This window comes from Danio rerio, chromosome 4 (assembly GCF_049306965.1).
Source record: "Danio rerio strain Tuebingen ecotype United States chromosome 4, GRCz12tu, whole genome shotgun sequence".
Taxonomy (NCBI): domain Eukaryota; kingdom Metazoa; phylum Chordata; class Actinopteri; order Cypriniformes; family Danionidae; genus Danio; species Danio rerio.
In genome coordinates this window covers 61,738,287-61,759,745 of record NC_133179.1, presented here as the reverse complement: position 1 = coordinate 61,759,745, position 21,459 = coordinate 61,738,287, and the positions used below count along the sequence as shown (strand labels likewise).

At 45.3% G+C, this 21,459-nt stretch overlaps 2 long non-coding RNA genes, 17 other non-coding genes and 1 pseudogene across 19 annotated transcripts in view; 7 read left to right on the top strand and 13 right to left on the bottom strand.

Moving 5' to 3' along the window:
- The window catches only part of LOC141381913 (uncharacterized), a 560,761-nt gene that overhangs the window by 148,739 nt on the left and 390,563 nt on the right, over positions 1-21,459 (top strand). The window lies entirely within an intron of this gene.
- On the bottom strand, positions 642-715 carry LOC137495108 (U6 spliceosomal RNA; annotated as a pseudogene).
- LOC137495083 (U6 spliceosomal RNA) lies at positions 1,139-1,241 on the bottom strand. Its single transcript, XR_011015028.1, has one exon. It is a non-coding gene; the product is annotated as a U6 spliceosomal RNA (small nuclear RNA).
- LOC110439511 (uncharacterized) lies at positions 2,181-5,288 on the bottom strand. The gene is made up of 4 exons (XR_011011073.2): positions 4,853-5,288; positions 4,708-4,771; positions 4,567-4,629; positions 2,181-3,951 (listed from the first exon to the last, which is right to left on the bottom strand). It is a non-coding gene; the product is annotated as an uncharacterized lncRNA (long non-coding RNA).
- On the top strand, positions 6,402-6,565 carry LOC137494474 (U1 spliceosomal RNA). Its single transcript, XR_011014432.1, has one exon. It is a non-coding gene; the product is annotated as a U1 spliceosomal RNA (small nuclear RNA).
- Positions 8,398-8,480, top strand: trnal-cag (transfer RNA leucine (anticodon CAG)). Its single transcript has one exon. It is a non-coding gene; the product is annotated as a tRNA-Leu (tRNA).
- trnav-cac (transfer RNA valine (anticodon CAC)) lies at positions 9,506-9,578 on the bottom strand. Its single transcript has one exon. It is a non-coding gene; the product is annotated as a tRNA-Val (tRNA).
- trnav-aac (transfer RNA valine (anticodon AAC)) lies at positions 9,683-9,755 on the bottom strand. The gene has a single exon. It is a non-coding gene; the product is annotated as a tRNA-Val (tRNA).
- trnal-cag (transfer RNA leucine (anticodon CAG)) lies at positions 11,057-11,139 on the top strand. Its single transcript has one exon. It is a non-coding gene; the product is annotated as a tRNA-Leu (tRNA).
- On the bottom strand, positions 12,165-12,237 carry trnav-cac (transfer RNA valine (anticodon CAC)). The gene has a single exon. It is a non-coding gene; the product is annotated as a tRNA-Val (tRNA).
- Positions 12,342-12,414, bottom strand: trnav-aac (transfer RNA valine (anticodon AAC)). Its single transcript has one exon. It is a non-coding gene; the product is annotated as a tRNA-Val (tRNA).
- Positions 13,716-13,798, top strand: trnal-cag (transfer RNA leucine (anticodon CAG)). Its single transcript has one exon. It is a non-coding gene; the product is annotated as a tRNA-Leu (tRNA).
- On the bottom strand, positions 14,824-14,896 carry trnav-cac (transfer RNA valine (anticodon CAC)). Its single transcript has one exon. It is a non-coding gene; the product is annotated as a tRNA-Val (tRNA).
- trnav-aac (transfer RNA valine (anticodon AAC)) lies at positions 15,001-15,073 on the bottom strand. Its single transcript has one exon. It is a non-coding gene; the product is annotated as a tRNA-Val (tRNA).
- Positions 16,376-16,458, top strand: trnal-cag (transfer RNA leucine (anticodon CAG)). Its single transcript has one exon. It is a non-coding gene; the product is annotated as a tRNA-Leu (tRNA).
- Positions 17,483-17,555, bottom strand: trnav-cac (transfer RNA valine (anticodon CAC)). Its single transcript has one exon. It is a non-coding gene; the product is annotated as a tRNA-Val (tRNA).
- On the bottom strand, positions 17,660-17,732 carry trnav-aac (transfer RNA valine (anticodon AAC)). Its single transcript has one exon. It is a non-coding gene; the product is annotated as a tRNA-Val (tRNA).
- On the bottom strand, positions 18,626-18,698 carry trnav-cac (transfer RNA valine (anticodon CAC)). Its single transcript has one exon. It is a non-coding gene; the product is annotated as a tRNA-Val (tRNA).
- trnav-aac (transfer RNA valine (anticodon AAC)) lies at positions 18,803-18,875 on the bottom strand. The gene has a single exon. It is a non-coding gene; the product is annotated as a tRNA-Val (tRNA).
- trnal-cag (transfer RNA leucine (anticodon CAG)) lies at positions 20,109-20,191 on the top strand. The gene has a single exon. It is a non-coding gene; the product is annotated as a tRNA-Leu (tRNA).

Genomic DNA, 21,459 nt, shown 5'->3' with positions numbered 1-21,459 from the left:
ACAATATTCAGTTTAATTAGTTCTTTAAATATTTTATTATGTGCTATTCAATATTAATAAATAAGTTACCTGAACATTAGGGTCAATGTAATTGATAATTCTAAAACATTTAAAAGTCAATATTTCAGTATGTTTTATTATTGAACTATTAAAATATTTTATTACTTAAAAGATGTAAAATATAAGTCCTGATTATAAAAACATTTTATCTAACTGACATGCAATTCGAATAAGCTATATTCATTTATGTTGCAAATAAACATACAATTATATTTGAATATAATGTAATACATTTATTAAAATATAATACTTATTATTATATGTTACTCAATTCATTTAAAATGGATTTTCTTTTTCAAATTATGTAATAAATGATATACGATAAGAGCAGTCTACAGCACATGGCTAATTAATATGCACCTGTCATACCCCAGAAAGCACATGGCTAATTATGCCAGTTCCCGCCTTTTGATTTTTTACCATATTGGGTAATTTGTTTAATTTCAACAAGCATGAGCACCCTTCAAAGCCACAGGTGACCCCAATGGGGTTCAGGGGTCACTACCCTGCAGTCTAAGGCCATGTGACGTCGAGAGGACTGCTGGGGGCTACAGGGTGGGGACAGAGAAGATCCATCAGGTTCCTTTTCGCAGGGGCCATGCTAATCTTCTCTGTATCGATCCAATTTTAGTATATGTGCCACCGTAGCGAGCACAGACCAGTGGTCAGGCTCAGGGCATATGTACGCCTCGAGTCCCAGCAATGTTCCTCCAAGGTGGTGGGACCTGGAGAGCCATGTTCCCACTTGTATGCCGTGCACTACAGAGCTTTGGCCCTGTCAGTGCTAGGCACACTGATTGATGCAGTAGGTCACCAAGTTTATGGACAGGGGGAAATTAGAGTGTCAGGATGGCCTATGGCAAAGTCCCAGTAAAGCAAGGGCTTTGGAAGTGCATTGGTTGCACAACAATACAAACGATCAAAGCATCCCACATTCGTTTTCACCATGCATGTAGACTTTCCAGTTGACCCAGCAGCACCTCCCACGATTTGCTAAACCCATCCTCATGCACCATTTGGAATCGTGAAAAGCCTTTTGTCTTTTTTCATTTCTGTACTTTTATCCACGCACTAAAACAGCAATATGGAGCGCTTCACGGATTTGCGTGTCATCCTTTCGCAGGGGCCATGCTAATATTCTCTGTATCGATCCAAGTATATGTTTTTTTTTTTTTCAAAACATCAGTTCAGAAGCATATAAAAATATCATTTACAAACATTCCTTATGACATTATGTTGGTTTCAAAACAGGAAAACAACAAGCATAATCATTCTGGCAAATCTATTTTCAAACCATCTAGTGAGTACGTAATATAAGGAGTATTCAACATAAACGTTTTGTAAAATTCAGTCTCTTTTTCTTCCATTCTAAAATATTGTTCCACAGTTTTAATATAGTTTTCCAGTTTCTTTTATACATTGTCCATAACTCCATTTTAGCATGTTTATTTTTAACAATGTTTCTCCTTTCTCAAATTACAGTCCTTGCAACTGATAGAAACAAATTGGCAATTCTTGTTTTACTTCCATTAAAACTAGGGATGCACGATATATCGGCGCCCATATCGTTATTGTCCGATAAATGCTATTTTTAAGATTATCGTTATCGATCCGATGTTGACACCTTGCAATTTCGAAATCATATCTTTTTTGCTTCAAGTATAGACTATTCAGTTCATAAGAGCAGTTCAATCTTTTATGAAGTTTGCTGTATAAAAATATAACAATTTAAAATATTTATTATTATCGGCCTATACATATCGGCTATCGGCCTCCAAGTCTGAAGAATTATCAGTTATCGGTATCGGCCAAAAAATCCATATCGGTGCATCCCTAATTAAAACCAAATAAAAATATTTTATACCATTCTGTCTCCTCCTCAATCAGTTTTACTTTTCATCATTTGTTTAATACTTTCTTTTAACTTTGCCATAAATGTATTAAATTCAACACATTTTAAAAACAAATGCATAATACCTTCATTTTCCAGTCCACATATTTTGCATAATGCATTCTCACTGCTTCCAATTTGTGCCAGTTTTGTTTCAGTGAAAATAACATTATGTCTGATGAAATAATCCAACGTTTCAATTTTTGCGTCTAAATATTTCCATTTTAAATTCTTCCAGATTCCCTCTTCGTCTATTTCCACAAATATTTTTTTCCAAAATTGTTCTGAAACTGGTCTTTTATGCACTTTGTTTCTGAAACAAATGTAGAAATTTTTGAGAACACATTCTTGAAAATCTTTCTCATTTTCCTTTAAAAACATTTTCACATTATTCTTTCATTCGAATCTATGATTTCAAAACTTTCTGGATCCACACCTACAAATGTTGCCATAATTTATCGTCCACCCAAACTAAATAATGAATTTCTAAATGACTTTGCTGCTTTTTAACACATATTACCACCCTCTCACCTAATATTATGGTTTTAGGAGATTTTAATATTCATGTGGATAATTTTAATAACTCCCTTACAAGAGATTTTATATCCTGTCTTGAGAGCTTTGGACTTCAACAGCATGTCAATGTTCCCACACACTCTAAAGGACACACCCTCAACCTCATCTGCTGCTCTGGTGTTTCACCCATTGACCTCTCTGCTGAGGAACTCCCTATAACGGATAATTTTCTCCTCTGATTTAATTTTGCACTCTCTCTTTCTTCCACCAAATCTCTCCGTACTATTTCCTTCCGTAACATAAAACATATTAATTTAAAATCCTTTTTTTGCTAGTATTAACTCTCTTCCTGAAATTACTAACCTTTCATCACCAAATGATTTAGTTTCTCATTACAACACTGGACTTCACTATAAGTCTCTGTAATAAAGTTCACGACCCTTTGGCCGCCTGGAAGAAGGAGGCGGAGAACCGACGTAGTTTAAAAATATTTATTAATAACAGGGACGGCAGCTCCTCACGGAGACAATGGGGGGGTTGGCGCCACAGCCCCTGCGAGACCTATATGAGATGGGCCGAGAGAACAGGAGATGAAAAAAAAGGAAAGACAGAGTACACCAGGAAAGGGGAGAGAGGAAAATGAAAAAAAAAAAATTGGGGTTCGGTTCTCCAGACACGCTGCCACTCGGTCCTCCACCAGCTGAGAGATGCGATGACGTGCTGGGAGCCCTGTGGAGGAATCTATCCACCCGTCTGTCTTCTGGCGTCCGGCGGCGGTTCTCCTGGCTGGCTGGCGGCATCTCTGGTCTCCTGCTCCGCTTCCGTGGATGGATGCAGGCTCTGGCATCATGGTGGATCGCGGCAACTCCCCCGGGTTCTGTGGGATGGCTCCCTTCAGCACTTTCCCTTCGGTGGTGAGCCCTGCGTCTCCTGCTCCTCCCCATGCTGGGAGACGGCAGCAGGCAGATCCTTTCCTCGCCAGCCTCAGGCCGCCCCGGCACTCTGGGCAGACGAACAGGTTTCTCCCCCACTCTGGTTAACTCCCAAACACTCGCCCCTCTCTCAGCGGCAAGGGCATCTGGACAACGCGTCCCTCCTTCTCCCGGGCTTCGGCACCACTGTAATAAAGTTCATGGCCCTTTGGCCGCCAGAAAGAAGGAGGCGGAGAACCAACGCAGTTTTAAAATATTTATTAATAACAGGGACGGCAGTCTCCGTGTCTAACCAAAACGGACGGACGGCATCCTCACAACACTGCCGGCAAACTGAAAGCAAAAGTAAAATATGTCCGGGCCAAACTGAAAGCTCTCGGCTTCCTCGGCTTCCTCTGCCATAGTTCCTCCTTTTATGGTCCAGAGCTCCTTCCGTGGGATCCGAGGCAGGTGCGCACCGCAGGTGTATCCACTTACGCGGTGGCCTTACTCCGTTCCCACGGCTCTCGGCCACGCCCCCTCGCCACAGTCTCATATGGATTTTTTGAACATCTGACAGAAATAAAGTCAATCAGGTAAGCAATGAGCGTAGCTGCTGCTGCTTCTCTTCTGTTTCTGCATATTAACAGCAGGTGTTCATCATCAGTCCTCAATCATCACTTAATTAAACTCATCATCGGCTCATTAACTTTACTCTGCTGCTGAGTAAATTTTGCTCATATGCTCAAATTTTGCTCATTTGCTCAAATTTTGGATCATATGTTTTGTCCCAGCTAAGATATTAAAATGTTCTTTACTTCTCATAGTAACAAATAATGATAATAATTGTCATGGTCACATATATTGCTGTATATGAAGGGATATTTATTTATTAGCATGATGGTTGCTATATTTTAATGAAACAACTGTTTACTATGTGAATGGAGCTATCAAACCGACACGAGCGTTGAAAATAATACATAAGCTAAACTTTTTCAGGTTTTGTGCAGCCATATATACATATAAGTAATATCACAGTATAAAAATAACCTACAACACGAAATCTCTAGGACAGGTGAACTTTCTGACGACACAGCGTCACCAGCACAGACCAAACACTGCACAAAGAATGAGATATTTCAAACATGATGTGACCTTAGCATTAATGTAACAATAAAAATAACTTACCGCACAAAATCTCTGTAATGGATGAACGTCTGACAGCGCAGCGTCAGGCACACAGACAAAATACTGCACACACAGTGAAATATTTTAAATGTGATGTGAGCAAAACATACTGTTTATCAGAACAGGATAAAAATAACCTACCGCTCTAAATCACTATGACAGGTGTACTTGCTGACAGCGCAGCCTCACGAACAAAGACAAAATGCTGCACAAAGAGTGAAAAACTTTGAACGTGATGTAACCAGAACATACTGTGCATCAATATAACAGTATAAAAATAACTTACCACACGAAATCTCTACGACAGGTGTACTTTCTGAAGGCGCAGCCTCACGAATACTGCTCAAAAAGTGAGATATTTCAAACATGTCGTGAACAAAACATACTGTGCATCAATATAACAGTATAAAAATAACTTTCCCCACAAAATCACTTTAACATACGAATTAATCTCGACAGCAGATGAACTTTCTGACCCGATAAATTGAGCATTCAGAGCAAGAGAAACTTTGGAAAATCCTCAGCGCTGATTGGCCCTGATTTTAAACTTTAGACAATGCATCCCTCCGATTAGCCCAGGGTCTAAGCAAACTGTAGACAATCGCGGCTTCTCGTTGGACGAGAGTCTACAGTCTTCAGTTACCATTGCACGTTCCCTGGGTTCCCTGCTGCGTTCGCGCTCTCCCCTGAGCACAGTGGTTCAAGACAGAGTTCAGGCGGTAGCGTCGGGCCCGGCTGGAGCGGCGCTTCCCTCTCTTCCTCGTCCTTTGCCAAGCCTCTTTTGCTCCAGTAGAGCTGCGCGCGCCTGTGGAAGGCCTGCCCACCCGTCGCTGGAAGAGTCTGTTCTGACGCCGAAAACTACTCAAAAGGTCCCCCCTCAAAGCGGTTTGACCAGGTGAAGGAACACGCAAAGAGAGCCCCCGGTGGCTTTTGTCCACCAAGCGAGTGTTCCCTGTGGAATGTCAGGACTTTATTTGCCGGCCTGCCGCTGTTACTGATGGAACGAATGCAGACCGTGTGAAAGGTCATCATTTTATCTGCCATTAAGTAAGCGAACGCTTCTGCTCGGATCAGAGGTAACTTTGTTTCAAGAACTGCAATCTTTTGCAGACGTCTGTGGCGTTTTAGGCAGAGGGACGGTTCTAAACCAATCTGAACCAGAGGCAATTTCGCAGCCAGCCGTCGGTGGTTTCCCGTCCCAGGAATGTAAGGTACTTGCAGCGAGAGGTTGTTTCGTTAGCGCTTCCGCTTTCGTCAGTGAAGTTCTTTTGCGGAACGTTTGTAGATCCCGTCGTGTTCTTCAAGCTATGTCGTTTGAGCACTGTGCTGATAGGCTGACGTAAGATAACAGGACACAAAATATACAAGGCAAGAGTGCAAAGCACGGAGCTCTAGGCAAAGGCGGTCCGAACCGCAGCAAAGCAGGAGGTCTACATGTCCAAATAGACCAAATCAGAAACTAAGCAGAGAAAAACGACATCTGTGGAGAAAGAAAACAGATGGAGGAAAAGAAAGAAAGAACAGGAGGATCCCCTCCCCTCCCCCCATAGAGGGTCTGTTATCCCCAGATCGAGTGCGTCCAGTGGAATCCATGTGTTGGCAGCCCCAACTGATGACAAAACACAAAGCAAGCATCTGGAGGAAGCTCAAACTCTTCATGCGTTGCCACAGTTACTAGCGAGTGGTTTGCAGGCACAGGCACGTCTGCTGCAAGTACAGCGCCGTCAGGGGACAGGGGTTGCTGGCCCATTCCCCATGCTCGGTTGCTGGGCATCACCGCCCTGGAGCACGGCCGATAGAAAACGGCGGCTGCCATTTGCGCCACCCGGCAACTCATACCTACCTGGCAGGGGAGATACCATGATCAAGAAGGTGGTTCACCCAGGGTGAGGCTTGGCCATTGCACTCCGGCCACGCTGACCCCTGCGAATTCCCCAAATGTTGGAATCTCGACGTCATAATTTATGGTAGTGGGGGACTGCGCTCGCACTCTCCCCTGAGTACAGTGGTTCAAGACAGAGTTCAGACAGTAGCGTCGGACCCGGCTGGAGCGGCGCTTCCCTTTCTTCCTCGTCCTTTGCCAAGCCTCTTTTGCTTCAGTAGAGCCGCGCGCGCCTGTGGAAGGCCTGCCCACCCGTCGCTAGAAGAGTCTGTTCTGACGCCGAAAAGGTCCCCCCTCAAAGCGGTTTGACCAGGTGAAGGAACACGCAAAGAGAGCCCCCGGTGGCTTTTGTCCGCCAAGCGAGTGTGCCCTGTGGAATGTCAGAATTTTATTTGCCGGCCGGCCGCTGTTACTGACAGAACGAATGTAGACCGTGTGAAAGGTCATCATTTTTTCTGCCATTGAGTAAGCGAACGCTTCTGCTCGGATCAGAGGTAACTTTGTTTCAAGAACTGCAATCTTTTGCAGACGTCTGTCGTTTAAGGTTTGCAGGGAATTTTTTCGTCAAATCCTCGTACAACGTCAAGTCATGACATTTGACAGATCCACGCCCTAGTATCATGGGTCATCCAGTGAGCAGAGAGCCATAAAACAAGGATAAAACAAGGCGTACGCGTTGGTCAATCGAGCGGACAAAGCCAACTCAGCGTGACAAGCTCCCTGCAGGTATTAGGGCCAATTTACAATCCGGGCCCGACACAGCTGTACAGGTCCTTGCGAAATGTCCCCTTTCGTCACATTTGAAGCACCTGAATTCTGGGCGTTCCTTCATCACATTTTCTGAGCTCATGCATAGTCGACAGGTTTTTACCTGATTGGTGTGCATGACTCTAAAGTGCTGTGGCGCTTCCGCCGTCTCGATTTTGGTACTGTATGGTAAGGAGACCATCTCTTCCGGAAATCTGTTTTTTACAAACCTTGTTCCATCTTCTATGTTTGTGCCAGGATACAATCTTCTTTTAATTTTAGATATGGGGAAAACTCCCCATCTCTCTAGCTTGCTTAAAATTTCTTCATTTGCTAGGTAAACAGGCAGATGCTTGAACGAAACAACATAGTCTCTGTTTTGTAACCTCCGTACTTCAGATTTCACTCCTTTAATTGTCAATCCATTGTCTATTAAAATTTCAGTGTCATCTTCAGTCTCCATTGTTACTTCATACTCCCTTTGTTTGTTTGGGTCTCACCGCCAGCATTCTTCCTTCTCCAATCAGCTCCGTGACTGCTTTGGTTATATCAAATCTTCTTGCATCTTTTACATTTTCTACTTCTACAGTTACTGTTGCTTCCTTTGTGCATACTCTTCTTTGTACCTCTTGCTTATCCTTACCTTTCTCACCTCTTCGTTGGCCGGGCTCTTCATTTTATTTATCTCTTTGTCTGTTGTCAAGTCCATTTTCTTTCCCTCTCCGTCTATTATCCAGCCCATTTTCTTTATCCTTTCTTGCAAGTCCCTCCATTTCCATGTCGTTGCCGGGGAATCTGTCCATGATTAAAAATAAAACACACTACATAACCACCCTTCAGTCAGCAAAATGCTGCTGTTAGGTGGTTTTTAAAGACAAAAAGAAAACAAACAAACAAAAACACTCAAGGTCAATAAACAAAAAGGTAGACAAACAAAATGGGGAGAGCCTTTCTCTCCTTACTGCTGCCAACTCACTTCCTGTTTGCTCTATAGCCCCCTCAGGGTGGTGTGGCCGTAAGCAATGACAGCTGTCAAGTGTTGGCTATTGAAACTAGGCGCAGCCCCAGGAGGCGAGCACAGATTAGCTGCCTGCAGCGCCAATGAGCTGGACAGCCGGAGCTGGGCAAGCTGTGAAGCACCAGATTCCATGTCAGGGTACTGCGGTGTGGCTCCCAGGAGACAGCTCCTGCCAAGCTTGCATGTCAGGATGGCCGAGCGGTCTAAGGCGCTGCGTTCAGGTCGCAGTCTCCCCTGGAGGCGTGGGTTCGAATCCCACTTCTGACAAACCGAGCCTGCGGCAGTGCGCTCAGGCTGAATTCTTTAACTCTCTGCCCCCATGTCTGAATGATACAGTAACACTGACAACGTGCCACATCACGCGGGCTTTAATGCAAGTGCACTGAAAGGGGATCAAAAGAATTGTCCTGGGATGGTGTTGCTTTTTAAGGTTTGCAGGGCATTTTTTTCGTCAAATCCTCGTACAACGTCAAGTCATGACATTTGACAGATCCATGCCCTTGTATCGTGGATCATCCAGTGAGCAGAGAGCCAATTGAGAATGTGCGTAAAAGCAAATCTGAATGTTTCCGCCCAGTTGCTAACAGGAGACCCTCCGCTTGTAAAGCCATCGTGATAACCACAGGAGCCTCCGGTTAGGGTGAGAGCACTGTCTTGTGGTGCCAGCGCAGAGAGACGGAAAGTCACTTTCCACAATGTTTTCATTCAATGTTCTACGCTGGTGGAATCACCTTCCCATTCCCACTCGGATTACGGATACACCGGTGTCCTTCAAACGACAGCTAACACCCATCTCTTCAGAGTACACCCGAACCCCGGTGAATATCCCTCTCTCTAAAGAAAACGAAACTCCTACTCCAGCACTAAATTCTCTGAGCACAAACAAATTACTTGGAATAAATAGCCCTTTTTCGTATGCATTGCCTCGTCTTGTTGAATACCTCCACTATTGTATGTCGCTTTGGACAAAAGTGTCCGCTAATTGTATGCTTCCGCCCAGTTTCGAACAGGAGACCTTTAGCGTGTAATGCAAACATGATAAACACTACACTACGGAAACCAATAGGCCAGTGCTGCTTCAAGTATTTAGAGTCTTTTTTTATAGAGCTGTCTTGCTCTACAAAGCTAAAAGAAATCAGATTCTACGCAAGTTTGCGACACCGCGAGGGGCGGTAAACACTGAGCTGAATTCAAACTTCTAGCCATCACACCGCTCTGCAGAAAGAATGTTTTCAGTGAACGTCAGTACTCAACAGAAGCCTGATTTGACAATTGTCATAAAAGCCAGAGGTTGTTTCCGCCCAGTTTCGAACTGGGGACCTTTCGCGTGTGAGGCGAACGTGATAACCACTACACTACAGAAACCTTCAGGCAGATCGAGCTGATAACCCTTTTTGATTGGGTGCCTGTCGACGATCATTGCTTGTGCGGCAGTGGATGCTATTATTTTCTCGCCAAAAGAAGAGCACTGTTTCTGCTCGGTTTCGAACCGAGGACCTTTCGCGTGTTAGGCGAACGTGATGACCACTACACTACAGAAACCCAAAAAAAAAAAACCAAGGCGTACGCGTTGATCAATCGAGCGGACAAAGCCAACTCGGCGTGACAAGCTCCCTGCAGGTATTAGGGCCAATTTACAATCCGGGCCCGACACAGCTGTACAGGTCCTTGCGAAATGTCCCCTTTCGTCACATTTGAAGCACCTGAATTCTGGGCGTTCCTTCATCACATTTTCTGAGCTCATGCATAGTCGACAGGTTTTTACCTGATTGGTGTGCATGACTCTAAATTGCTGTGGCGCTTCCGCCGTCTCGATTTTGGTACTGTATGGTAAGGAGACCATCTCTTCCGGAAATCTGTTTTTTACAAACCTTGTTCCATCTTCTATGTTTGTGCCAGGATACAATCTTCTTTTAATTTTAGATATGGGGAAAACTCCCCATCTCTCTAGCTTGCTTAAAATTTCTTCATTTGCTAGGTAAACAGGCAGATGCTTGAACGAAACAACATAGTCTCTGTTTTGTAACCTCCGTACTTCAGATTTCACTCCTTTAATTGTCAATCCATTGTCTATTAAAATTTCGGTGTCATCTTCAGTCTCCATTGTTACTTCATACTCCCTTTGTTTGTTTGGGTCTCACCGCCAGCATTCTTCCTTCTCCAATCAGCTCCGTGACTGCTTTGGTTATATCAAATCTTCTTGCATCTTTTACATTTTCTACTTCTACAGTTACTGTTGCTTCCTTTGTGCATACTCTTCTTTGTACCTCTTGCTTATCCTTACCTTTCTCACCTCTTCGTTGGCCGGGCTCTTCATTTTATTTATCTCTTTGTCTGTTGTCAAGTCCATTTTCTTTACCTCTCCGTCTATTATCCAGCCCATTTTCTTTATCCTTTCTTGCAAGTCCCTCCATCTCCATGTCGTTGCCGGGGAATCTGTCCATGATTAAAAATAAAACACACTACATAACCACCCTTCAGTCAGCAAAATGCTGCTGTTAGGTGGTTTTTAAAGACAAAAAGAAAACAAAGAAACAAAAACACTCAAGGTCAATAAACAAAAAGGTAGACAAACAAAATGGGGAGAGCCTTTCTCTCCTTACTGCTGCCAACTCACTTCCTGTTTGCTCTATAGCCCCCTCAGGGTGGTGTGGCCGTAAGCAATGACAGCTGTCAAGTGTTGGCTATTGAAACTAGGCGCAGCCCCAGGAGGCGAGCACAGATTAGCTGCCTGCAGCGCCAATGAGCTGGACAGCCGGAGCTGGGCAAGCTGTGAAGCACCAGATTCCATGTCACGGTACTGCGGTGTGGCTCCCAGGAGACAGCTCCTGCCAAGCTTGCATGTCAGGATGGCCGAGCGGTCTAAGGCGCTGCGTTCAGGTCGCAGTCTCCCCTGGAGGCGTGGGTTCGAATCCCACTTCTGACAAACCGAGCCTGCGGCAGTGCGCTCAGGCTGAATGCTTTAACTCTCTGCCCCCATGTCCGAACGATACAGTAACACTGACAAAGTGCCGCATCACGCGGGCTTTAATGCAAGTGCACTGAAAGGGGATCAAAAGAATTGTCCTGGGATGGTGTTGCTTTTTAAGGTTTGCAGGGCATTTTTTTCGTCAAATCCTCGTACAACGTCAAGTCATGACATTTGACAGATCCATGCCCTTGTATCGTGGATCATCCAGTGAGCAGAGAGCCAATTGAGAATGTGCGTAAAAGCAAATCTGAATGTTTCCGCCCAGTTGCTAACAGGAGACCCTCCGCTTGTAAAGCCATCGTGATAACCACAGGAGCCTCCGGTTAGGGTGAGAGCACTGTCTTGTGGTGCCAGCGCAGAGAGACGGAAAGTCACTTTCCACAATGTTTTCATTCAATGTTCTACGCTGGTGGAATCACCTTCCCATTCCCACTCGGATTACGGATACACCGGTGTCCTTCAAACGACAGCTAACACCCATCTCTTCAGAGTACACCCGAACCCCGGTGAATATCCCTCTCTCTAAAGAAAACGAAACTCCTACTCCAGCACTAAATTCTCTGAGCACAAACAAATTACTTGGAATAAATAGCCCTTTTTCGTATGCATTGCCTCGTCTTGTTGAATACCTCCACTATTGTATGTCGCTTTGGACAAAAGTGTCCGCTAATTGTATGCTTCCGCCCAGTTTCGAACAGGAGACCTTTAGCGTGTAATGCAAACATGATAAACACTACACTACGGAAACCAATAGGCCAGTGCTGCTTCAAGTATTTAGAGTCTTTTTTTATAGAGCTGTCTTGCTCTACAAAGCTAAAAGAAATCAGATTCTACGCAAGTTTGCGACACCGCGAGTGGCGGTAAACACTGAGCTGAATTCAAACTTCTAGCCATCACACCGCTCTGCAGAAAGAATGTTTTCAGTGAACGTCAGTACTCAACAGAAGCCTGATTTGACAATTGTCATAAAAGCCAGAGGTTGTTTCCGCCCAGTTTCGAACTGGGGACCTTTCGCGTGTGAGGCGAACGTGATAACCACTACACTACAGAAACCTTCAGGCAGATCGAGCTGATAACCCTTTTTGATTGGGTGCCTGTCGACGATCATTGCTTGTGCGGCAGTGGATGCTATTATTTTCTCGCCAAAAGAAGAGCACTGTTTCTGCTCGGTTTCGAACCGAGGACCTTTCGCGTGTTAGGCGAACGTGATGACCACTACACTACAGAAACCCAAAAAAAAAAAACCAAGGCGTACGCGTTGATCAATCGAGCGGACAAAGCCAACTCGGCGTGACAAGCTCCCTGCAGGTATTAGGGCCAATTTACAATCCGGGCCCGACACAGCTGTACAGGTCCTTGCGAAATGTCCCCTTTCGTCACATTTGAAGCACCTGAATTCTGGGCGTTCCTTCATCACATTTTCTGAGCTCATGCATAGTCGACAGGTTTTTACCTGATTGGTGTGCATGACTCTAAATTGCTGTGGCGCTTCCGCCGTCTCGATTTTGGTACTGTATGGTAAGGAGACCATCTCTTCCGGAAATCTGTTTTTTACAAACCTTGTTCCATCTTCTATGTTTGTGCCAGGATACAATCTTCTTTTAATTTTAGATATGGGGAAAACTCCCCATCTCTCTAGCTTGCTTAAAATTTCTTCATTTGCTAGGTAAACAGGCAGATGCTTGAACGAAACAACATAGTCTCTGTTTTGTAACCTCCGTACTTCAGATTTCACTCCTTTAATTGTCAATCCATTGTCTATTAAAATTTCGGTGTCATCTTCAGTCTCCATTGTTACTTCATACTCCCTTTGTTTGTTTGGGTCTCACCGCCAGCATTCTTCCTTCTCCAATCAGCTCCGTGACTGCTTTGGTTATATCAAATCTTCTTGCATCTTTTACATTTTCTACTTCTACAGTTACTGTTGCTTCCTTTGTGCATACTCTTCTTTGTACCTCTTGCTTATCCTTACCTTTCTCACCTCTTCGTTGGCCGGGCTCTTCATTTTATTTATCTCTTTGTCTGTTGTCAAGTCCATTTTCTTTACCTCTCCGTCTATTATCCAGCCCATTTTCTTTATCCTTTCTTGCAAGTCCCTCCATCTCCATGTCGTTGCCGGGGAATCTGTCCATGATTAAAAATAAAACACACTACATAACCACCCTTCAGTCAGCAAAATGCTGCTGTTAGGTGGTTTTTAAAGACAAAAAGAAAACAAAGAAACAAAAACACTCAAGGTCAATAAACAAAAAGGTAGACAAACAAAATGGGGAGAGCCTTTCTCTCCTTACTGCTGCCAACTCACTTCCTGTTTGCTCTATAGCCCCCTCAGGGTGGTGTGGCCGTAAGCAATGACAGCTGTCAAGTGTTGGCTATTGAAACTAGGCGCAGCCCCAGGAGGCGAGCACAGATTAGCTGCCTGCAGCGCCAATGAGCTGGACAGCCGGAGCTGGGCAAGCTGTGAAGCACCAGATTCCATGTCACGGTACTGCGGTGTGGCTCCCAGGAGACAGCTCCTGCCAAGCTTGCATGTCAGGATGGCCGAGCGGTCTAAGGCGCTGCGTTCAGGTCGCAGTCTCCCCTGGAGGCGTGGGTTCGAATCCCACTTCTGACAAACCGAGCCTGCGGCAGTGCGCTCAGGCTGAATGCTTTAACTCTCTGCCCCCATGTCCGAACGATACAGTAACACTGACAAAGTGCCGCATCACGCGGGCTTTAATGCAAGTGCACTGAAAGGGGATCAAAAGAATTGTCCTGGGATGGTGTTGCTTTTTAAGGTTTGCAGGGCATTTTTTTCGTCAAATCCTCGTACAACGTCAAGTCATGACATTTGACAGATCCATGCCCTTGTATCGTGGATCATCCAGTGAGCAGAGAGCCAATTGAGAATGTGCGTAAAAGCAAATCTGAATGTTTCCGCCCAGTTGCTAACAGGAGACCCTCCGCTTGTAAAGCCATCGTGATAACCACAGGAGCCTCCGGTTAGGGTGAGAGCACTGTCTTGTGGTGCCAGCGCAGAGAGACGGAAAGTCACTTTCCACAATGTTTTCATTCAATGTTCTACGCTGGTGGAATCACCTTCCCATTCCCACTCGGATTACGGATACACCGGTGTCCTTCAAACGACAGCTAACACCCATCTCTTCAGAGTACACCCGAACCCCGGTGAATATCCCTCTCTCTAAAGAAAACGAAACTCCTACTCCAGCACTAAATTCTCTGAGCACAAACAAATTACTTGGAATAAATAGCCCTTTTTCGTATGCATTGCCTCGTCTTGTTGAATACCTCCACTATTGTATGTCGCTTTGGACAAAAGTGTCCGCTAATTGTATGCTTCCGCCCAGTTTCGAACAGGAGACCTTTAGCGTGTAATGCAAACATGATAAACACTACACTACGGAAACCAATAGGCCAGTGCTGCTTCAAGTATTTAGAGTCTTTTTTTATAGAGCTGTCTTGCTCTACAAAGCTAAAAGAAATCAGATTCTACGCAAGTTTGCGACACCGCGAGTGGCGGTAAACACTGAGCTGAATTCAAACTTCTAGCCATCACACCGCTCTGCAGAAAGAATGTTTTCAGTGAACGTCAGTACTCAACAGAAGCCTGATTTGACAATTGTCATAAAAGCCAGAGGTTGTTTCCGCCCAGTTTCGAACTGGGGACCTTTCGCGTGTGAGGCGAACGTGATAACCACTACACTACAGAAACCTTCAGGCAGATCGAGCTGATAACCCTTTTTGATTGGGTGCCTGTCGACGATCATTGCTTGTGCGGCAGTGGATGCTATTATTTTCTCGCCAAAAGAAGAGCACTGTTTCTGCTCGGTTTCGAACCGAGGACCTTTCGCGTGTTAGGCGAACGTGATGACCACTACACTACAGAAACCCAAAAAAAAAAAAACCAAGGCGTACGCGTTGATCAATCGAGCGGACAAAGCCAACTCGGCGTGACAAGCTCCCTGCAGGTATTAGGGCCAATTTACAATCCGGGCCCGACACAGCTGTACAGGTCCTTGCGAAATGTCCCCTTTCGTCACATTTGAAGCACCTGAATTCTGGGCGTTCCTTCATCACATTTTCTGAGCTCATGCATAGTCGACAGGTTTTTACCTGATTGGTGTGCATGACTCTAAATTGCTGTGGCGCTTCCGCCGTCTCGATTTTGGTACTGTATGGTAAGGAGACCATCTCTTCCGGAAATCTGTTTTTTACAAACCTTGTTCCATCTTCTATGTTTGTGCCAGGATACAATCTTCTTTTAATTTTAGATATGGGGAAAACTCCCCATCTCTCTAGCTTGCTTAAAATTTCTTCATTTGCTAGGTAAACAGGCAGATGCTTGAACGAAACAACATAGTCTCTGTTTTGTAACCTCCGTACTTCAGATTTCACTCCTTTAATTGTCAATCCATTGTCTATTAAAATTTCGGTGTCATCTTCAGTCTCCATTGTTACTTCATACTCCCTTTGTTTGTTTGGGTCTCACCGCCAGCATTCTTCCTTCTCCAATCAGCTCCGTGACTGCTTTGGTTATATCAAATCTTCTTGCATCTTTTACATTTTCTACTTCTACAGTTACTGTTGCTTCCTTTGTGCATACTCTTCTTTGTACCTCTTGCTTATCCTTACCTTTCTCACCTCTTCGTTGGCCGGGCTCTTCATTTTATTTATCTCTTTGTCTGTTGTCAAGTCCATTTTCTTTACCTCTCCGTCTATTATCCAGCCCATTTTCTTTATCCTTTCTTGCAAGTCCCTCCATCTCCATGTCGTTGCCGGGGAATCTGTCCATGATTAAAAATAAAACACACTACATAACCACCCTTCAGTCAGCAAAATGCTGCTGTTAGGTGGTTTTTAAAGACAAAAAGAAAACAAAGAAACAAAAACACTCAAGGTCAATAAACAAAAAGGTAGACAAACAAAATGGGGAGAGCCTTTCTCTCCTTACTGCTGCCAACTCACTTCCTGTTTGCTCTATAGCCCCCTCAGGGTGGTGTGGCCGTAAGCAATGACAGCTGTCAAGTGTTGGCTATTGAAACTAGGCGCAGCCCCAGGAGGCGAGCACAGATTAGCTGCCTGCAGCGCCAATGAGCTGGACAGCCGGAGCTGGGCAAGCTGTGAAGCACCAGATTCCATGTCACGGTACTGCGGTGTGGCTCCCAGGAGACAGCTCCTGCCAAGCTTGCATGTCAGGATGGCCGAGCGGTCTAAGGCGCTGCTTTCAGGCCGCAGTCTCCACTGGAGGCGTGGGTTCGAATCCCACTTCTGACAAACCAAGCTTGCGGCAGTGCGCTCAGGCTGAATTCTTTAACTCTCTGCCCCCATGTCTGAATGATACAGTAACACAGACAACGTGCCACATCACGCGGGCTTTAATGCAAGTGCACTGAAAGGGGATCAAAAGAATTGTCCTGGGATGGTGTTGCTTTTTAAGGTTTGCAGGGCATTTTTTTCGTCAAATCCTCGTACAACGTCAAGTCATGACATTTGACAGATCCATGCCCTTGTATCGTGGATCATCCAGTGAGCAGAGAGCCAATTGAGAATGTGCGTAAAAGCAAATCTGAATGTTTCCGCCCAGTTGCTAACAGGAGACCCTCCGCTTGTAAAGCCATCGTGATAACCACAGGAGCCTCCGGTTAGGGTGAGAGCACTGTCTTGTGGTGCCAGCGCAGAGAGACGGAAAGTCACTTTCCACAATGTTTTCATTCAATGTTCTACGCTGGTGGAATCACCTTCCCATTCCCACTCGGATTACGGATACACCGGTGTCCTTCAAACGACAGCTAACACCCATCTCTTCAGAGTACACCCGAACCCCGGTGAATATCCCTCTCTCTAAAGAAAACGAAACTCCTACTCCAGCACTAAATTCTCTGAGCACAAACAAATTACTTGGAATAAATAGCCCTTTTTCGTATGCATTGCCTCGTCTTGTTGAATACCTCCACTATTGTATGTCGCTTTGGACAAAAGTGTCCGCTAATTGTATGCTTCCGCCCAGTTTCGAACAGGAGACCTTTAGCGTGTAATGCAAACATGATAAACACTACACTACGGAAACCAATAGGCCAGTGCTGCTTCAAGTATTTATAGTCTTTTTTTATAGAGCTGTGTTGCTCTACAAAGCTAAAAGAAATCAGATTCTACGTAAGTTTGCGACACCGCGAGGGGCGGTAAACACTGAGCTGAATTCAAACTTCTAGCCTCACACCGCTCTGCAGAAAGAATGTTTTCAGTGAACGTCAGTACTCAACAGAAGCCTGATTTGACAATTGTCATAAAAGCCACAGGTTGTTTCCGCCCAGTTTCGAACTGGGGACCTTTCGCCTGTGAGGCGAACGTGATAACCACTACACTACAGAAACCTTCAGGCAGATCGAGCTGATAACCCTTTTTGATTGGGTGCCTGTCGACGATCATTGCTTGTGCGGCAGTGGATGCTATTATTTTCTCGCCAAAAGAAGAGCACTGTTTCTGCTCGGTTTCGAACCGAGGACCTTTCGCGTGTTAGGCGAACGTGATGACCACTACACTACAGAAACCCCACAAGTGCTTTCACCAGCGAAGTTAGGCCTGCAAGGATAAAACAAGGCGTACGCGTTGGTCAATCGAGCGGACAAAGCCAACTCGGCGTGACAAGCTCCCTGCAGGTATTAGGGCCAATTTACAATCCGGGCTCGACACAGCTGTACAGGTCCTTGCGAAATGTCCCCTTTCGTCACATTTGAAGCACCTGAAGCACTGTCTTGTGGTGCCAGCGCAGAGAGACGGAAAGTCACTTTCCACAATGTTTTCATTCAATGTTCAACGCTGGTGGAATCACCTTCCCATTCCCACTCGGATTACGGATACACCGGTGTCCTTCAAACGACAGCTAACACCCATCTCTTCAGAGTACACCCGAATCCCGGTGAATATCCCTCTCTCTAAAGAAAACGAAACTCCTACTCCAGCACTAAATTCTCTGAGCACAAACAAATTACTTGGAATAAATAGCCCTTTTTCGTATGCATTGCCTCGTCTTGTTGAATACCTCCACTATTGTATGTCGCTTTGGACAAAAGTGTCCGCTAATTGTATGCTTCCGCCCAGTTTCGAACAGGAGACCTTTAGCGTGTAATGCAAACATGATAAACACTACACTACGGAAACCAATAGGCCAGTGCTGCTTCAAGTATTTATAGTCTTTTTTTATAGAGCTGTCTTGTACGGTCTGCACCGTGAAGGGCCAGCAAACGCACTGGCCACCTGCTCATGCACAACACAAAGCTAAAAGAAATCAGATTCTACGCAAGTTTGCGACACCGCGAGGGGCGGTAAACACTGAGCTGAATTCAAACTTCTAGCCTCACACCGCTCTGCAGAAAGAATGTTTTCAGTGAACATCAGTACTCAACAGAAGCCTGATTTGACAATTGTCATAAAAGCCAGAGGTTGTTTCCGCCCAGTTTCGAACTGGGGACCTTTCGCGTGTGAGGCGAACGTGATAACCACTACACTACAGAAACTTTCAGGCTGATCGAGCTGATAACCCTTTTTGATTGGGTGCCTGTCGACGATCATTGCTGGTGCGGCAGTGGATGCCATTATTTTCTTGCCAAAAGAAGAGCACTGTTTCTGCTCGGTTTCGAACCGAGGACCTTTCGCGTGTTAGGCAAACGTGATGACCACTACACTACAGAAACCCAAAAAAAAAAAAACAAGGCGTACGCGTTGATCAATCGAGCGGACAAAGCCAACTCGGCGTGACAAGCTCCCTGCAGGTATTAGGGCCAATTTACAATCCGGGCCCGACACAGCTGTACAGGTCCTTGCGAAATGTCCCCTTTCGTCACATTTGAAGCACCTGAATTCTGGGCGTTCCTTCATCACATTTTCTGAGCTCATGCATAGTCGACAGGTTTTTACCTGATTGGTGTGCATGACTCTAAAGTGCTGTGGCCCTTCCGCCGTCTCGATTTTGGTGCTGTATGGTAAGGAGACCATCTCTTCTGGAAATCTGTTTTTTACAAACCTTGTTCCATCTTCTATGTTTGTGCCAGGATACAATCTTCTTTTAATTTTAGATATGGGAAAACTCCCCATCCCTCCAGCTTGCTTAAAATTTCTTCGTCAGCTAGGTAATCAGGCAGATGCTTGAACGAAACAACATAGTCTCTGTTTTGTAACCTCCGTACTTCAGTTTTCACTCCTTGAATTGTCAATCCATTGTCTATTAAAATTTCGGTGTCATCTTCAGTCTCCACTGTTACTTGATCCTCCCTTGTTTGTTTGGGTCTCAACGCCAGAATTCTTCCTTCTCCAATCAGCTCCGTGACTGCTTTGATTATATCAAATCTTCTTGCATCTTTTACATTTTCTACTTCTACAGTTACTGTTGCTTCCTTTGTGCATACTCTTGTTTGTATCTCTTGCTTATCCTTACCTTTCTCACCTCTTCGTTGGCCGAGCTCTTCATTTAATTTATCTCTTTGTCTGTTGTCAAGTCCATTTTCTTTATCCTTTCGTGCAAGTCCCTCCATTTCCATGTCGTTGCCGGGAAATCTGTCCATGATTAAAAATAAAACACACTACATAACCACCCTTCAGTCAGCAAAATGCTGCTGTTAGGTGGTTTTTAAAGACAAAAACAAAACAAACAAACAAAAACACTCAAGGTCAATAAACAAAAAGGTAGACAAACAAAATGGGGAGAGCCTTTCTCTCCTTACTGCTGCCAACTCACTTGGCCGTAAGCAATGACAGCTGTCAAGTGTTGGCTATTGAAACTAGGCGCAGCCCCAGGAGGCGAGCACAGCTTAGCTGCCAGCTGTGCCAATGAGCTGGACAGCCGGAGCTGGGCAAGCTGTGAAACGCCAGATTCCATGTCACGGTACTGCGGTGTGGCTCCCAGGAGACAGCTCCTGCCAAATTCGCATGTCAGGATGGCCGAGCGGTCTAAGGTGCTGCGTTCAGGTCGCAGTCTCCCCTGGAGGCGTGGGTTCGAATTCCACTTCTGACAAACTGAACCTGCGGCAGTGTGTTCAGGCTGAAGTCTTTAACTCTCTGCCCCCATGTCCGAATGATACAGTAACACTGACAAGGCACCGCATCACGCAGGCTTTAATGCAAGTGCACCGAAAGGGGATCAAAAGAATTGTTCTGGGATGGCGTTGATTTTTAAGGTTTGCAGAGGCATTTTTCCGTCAAATCCTCGTACAACGTCAAATCATGACATTTGACAGATCCACGCCCTAGTATCGTGGATCATCCAGGGAGCAGAGAGCCGATTGAGAATGTGCATAAAAGCAAATCTGAATGTTTCCGCCCAGTTTCTAACAGGAGACCCTCCGCTTGTAAAGCCATCGTGATAACCACAGGAGCCTCCGGTTAGGGTGAGAGCACTGTCTTGTGGTGCCATCGCAGAGAGACTGAAAGTCACTTTCCACAATGTTTTCATTCAATGTTCTACGCTGGTGGAATCACCTTCCCATTCCCACTCGGATTAGGGATACACTGGTATCCTTCAAACGACAGCTAACACTCATCTCTTCAGAGTACACCCGAACCCAAGGGGAATATCCCTCTCCCTAAAGAAAACGAAACTCCTACTCCAGCACTAAATTCTCTGAGCACAAACAAATTACTTGGGATAAATAGCCCTTTTTTTTATGCATTGCCTCGTCTTGTTGAATACCTCCACTATTGTATGTCGCTTTGGACAAAAGTGTCCGCTAATTGTATGCTTCCGCCCAGTTTCGAACAGGAGACCTTTCGCGTGTGAGGCGAACGTGATAACTATGGCGGCAAATCAATGCCAATATTAATCGAGCGCAGCGGTGATGTTTGCGCGCGAGGAGAACTGAACCGTGAGCAGATTACAGGTCTACACGCGAGAAAACTACAGCTCGCGAGCGCATAGGGGATCTTCACGCGCGCGCTCAACTGATCCAGCGCGAGAAAACTAGTCCCGCGCGCGCACATCATCATCTGTGCGCACGATGGATGCTCTCGTGAGCGAGGTCATGCCTACAGCGCGCGCGCGATCAGTTCTCTCCGCTCGCTCGCTGGTTCTTCTCTCTGCTCGCGCGAAACAGATTTGATTTTTGTCAGTCCTGGGGCGGGACTTGGTGTACTTGTTATCTCTAACGCTATTGGCTACTCTGCCTTTCCGGAAGTTAGCCGGGATTGGACGCAGGTAAGCTAGTTTCCCCGTTAAATAAAAATATATAGGATATCTTATCATAATGTCACAATGTGAAACTAATAGACTCACTTTCTCAGTAATAA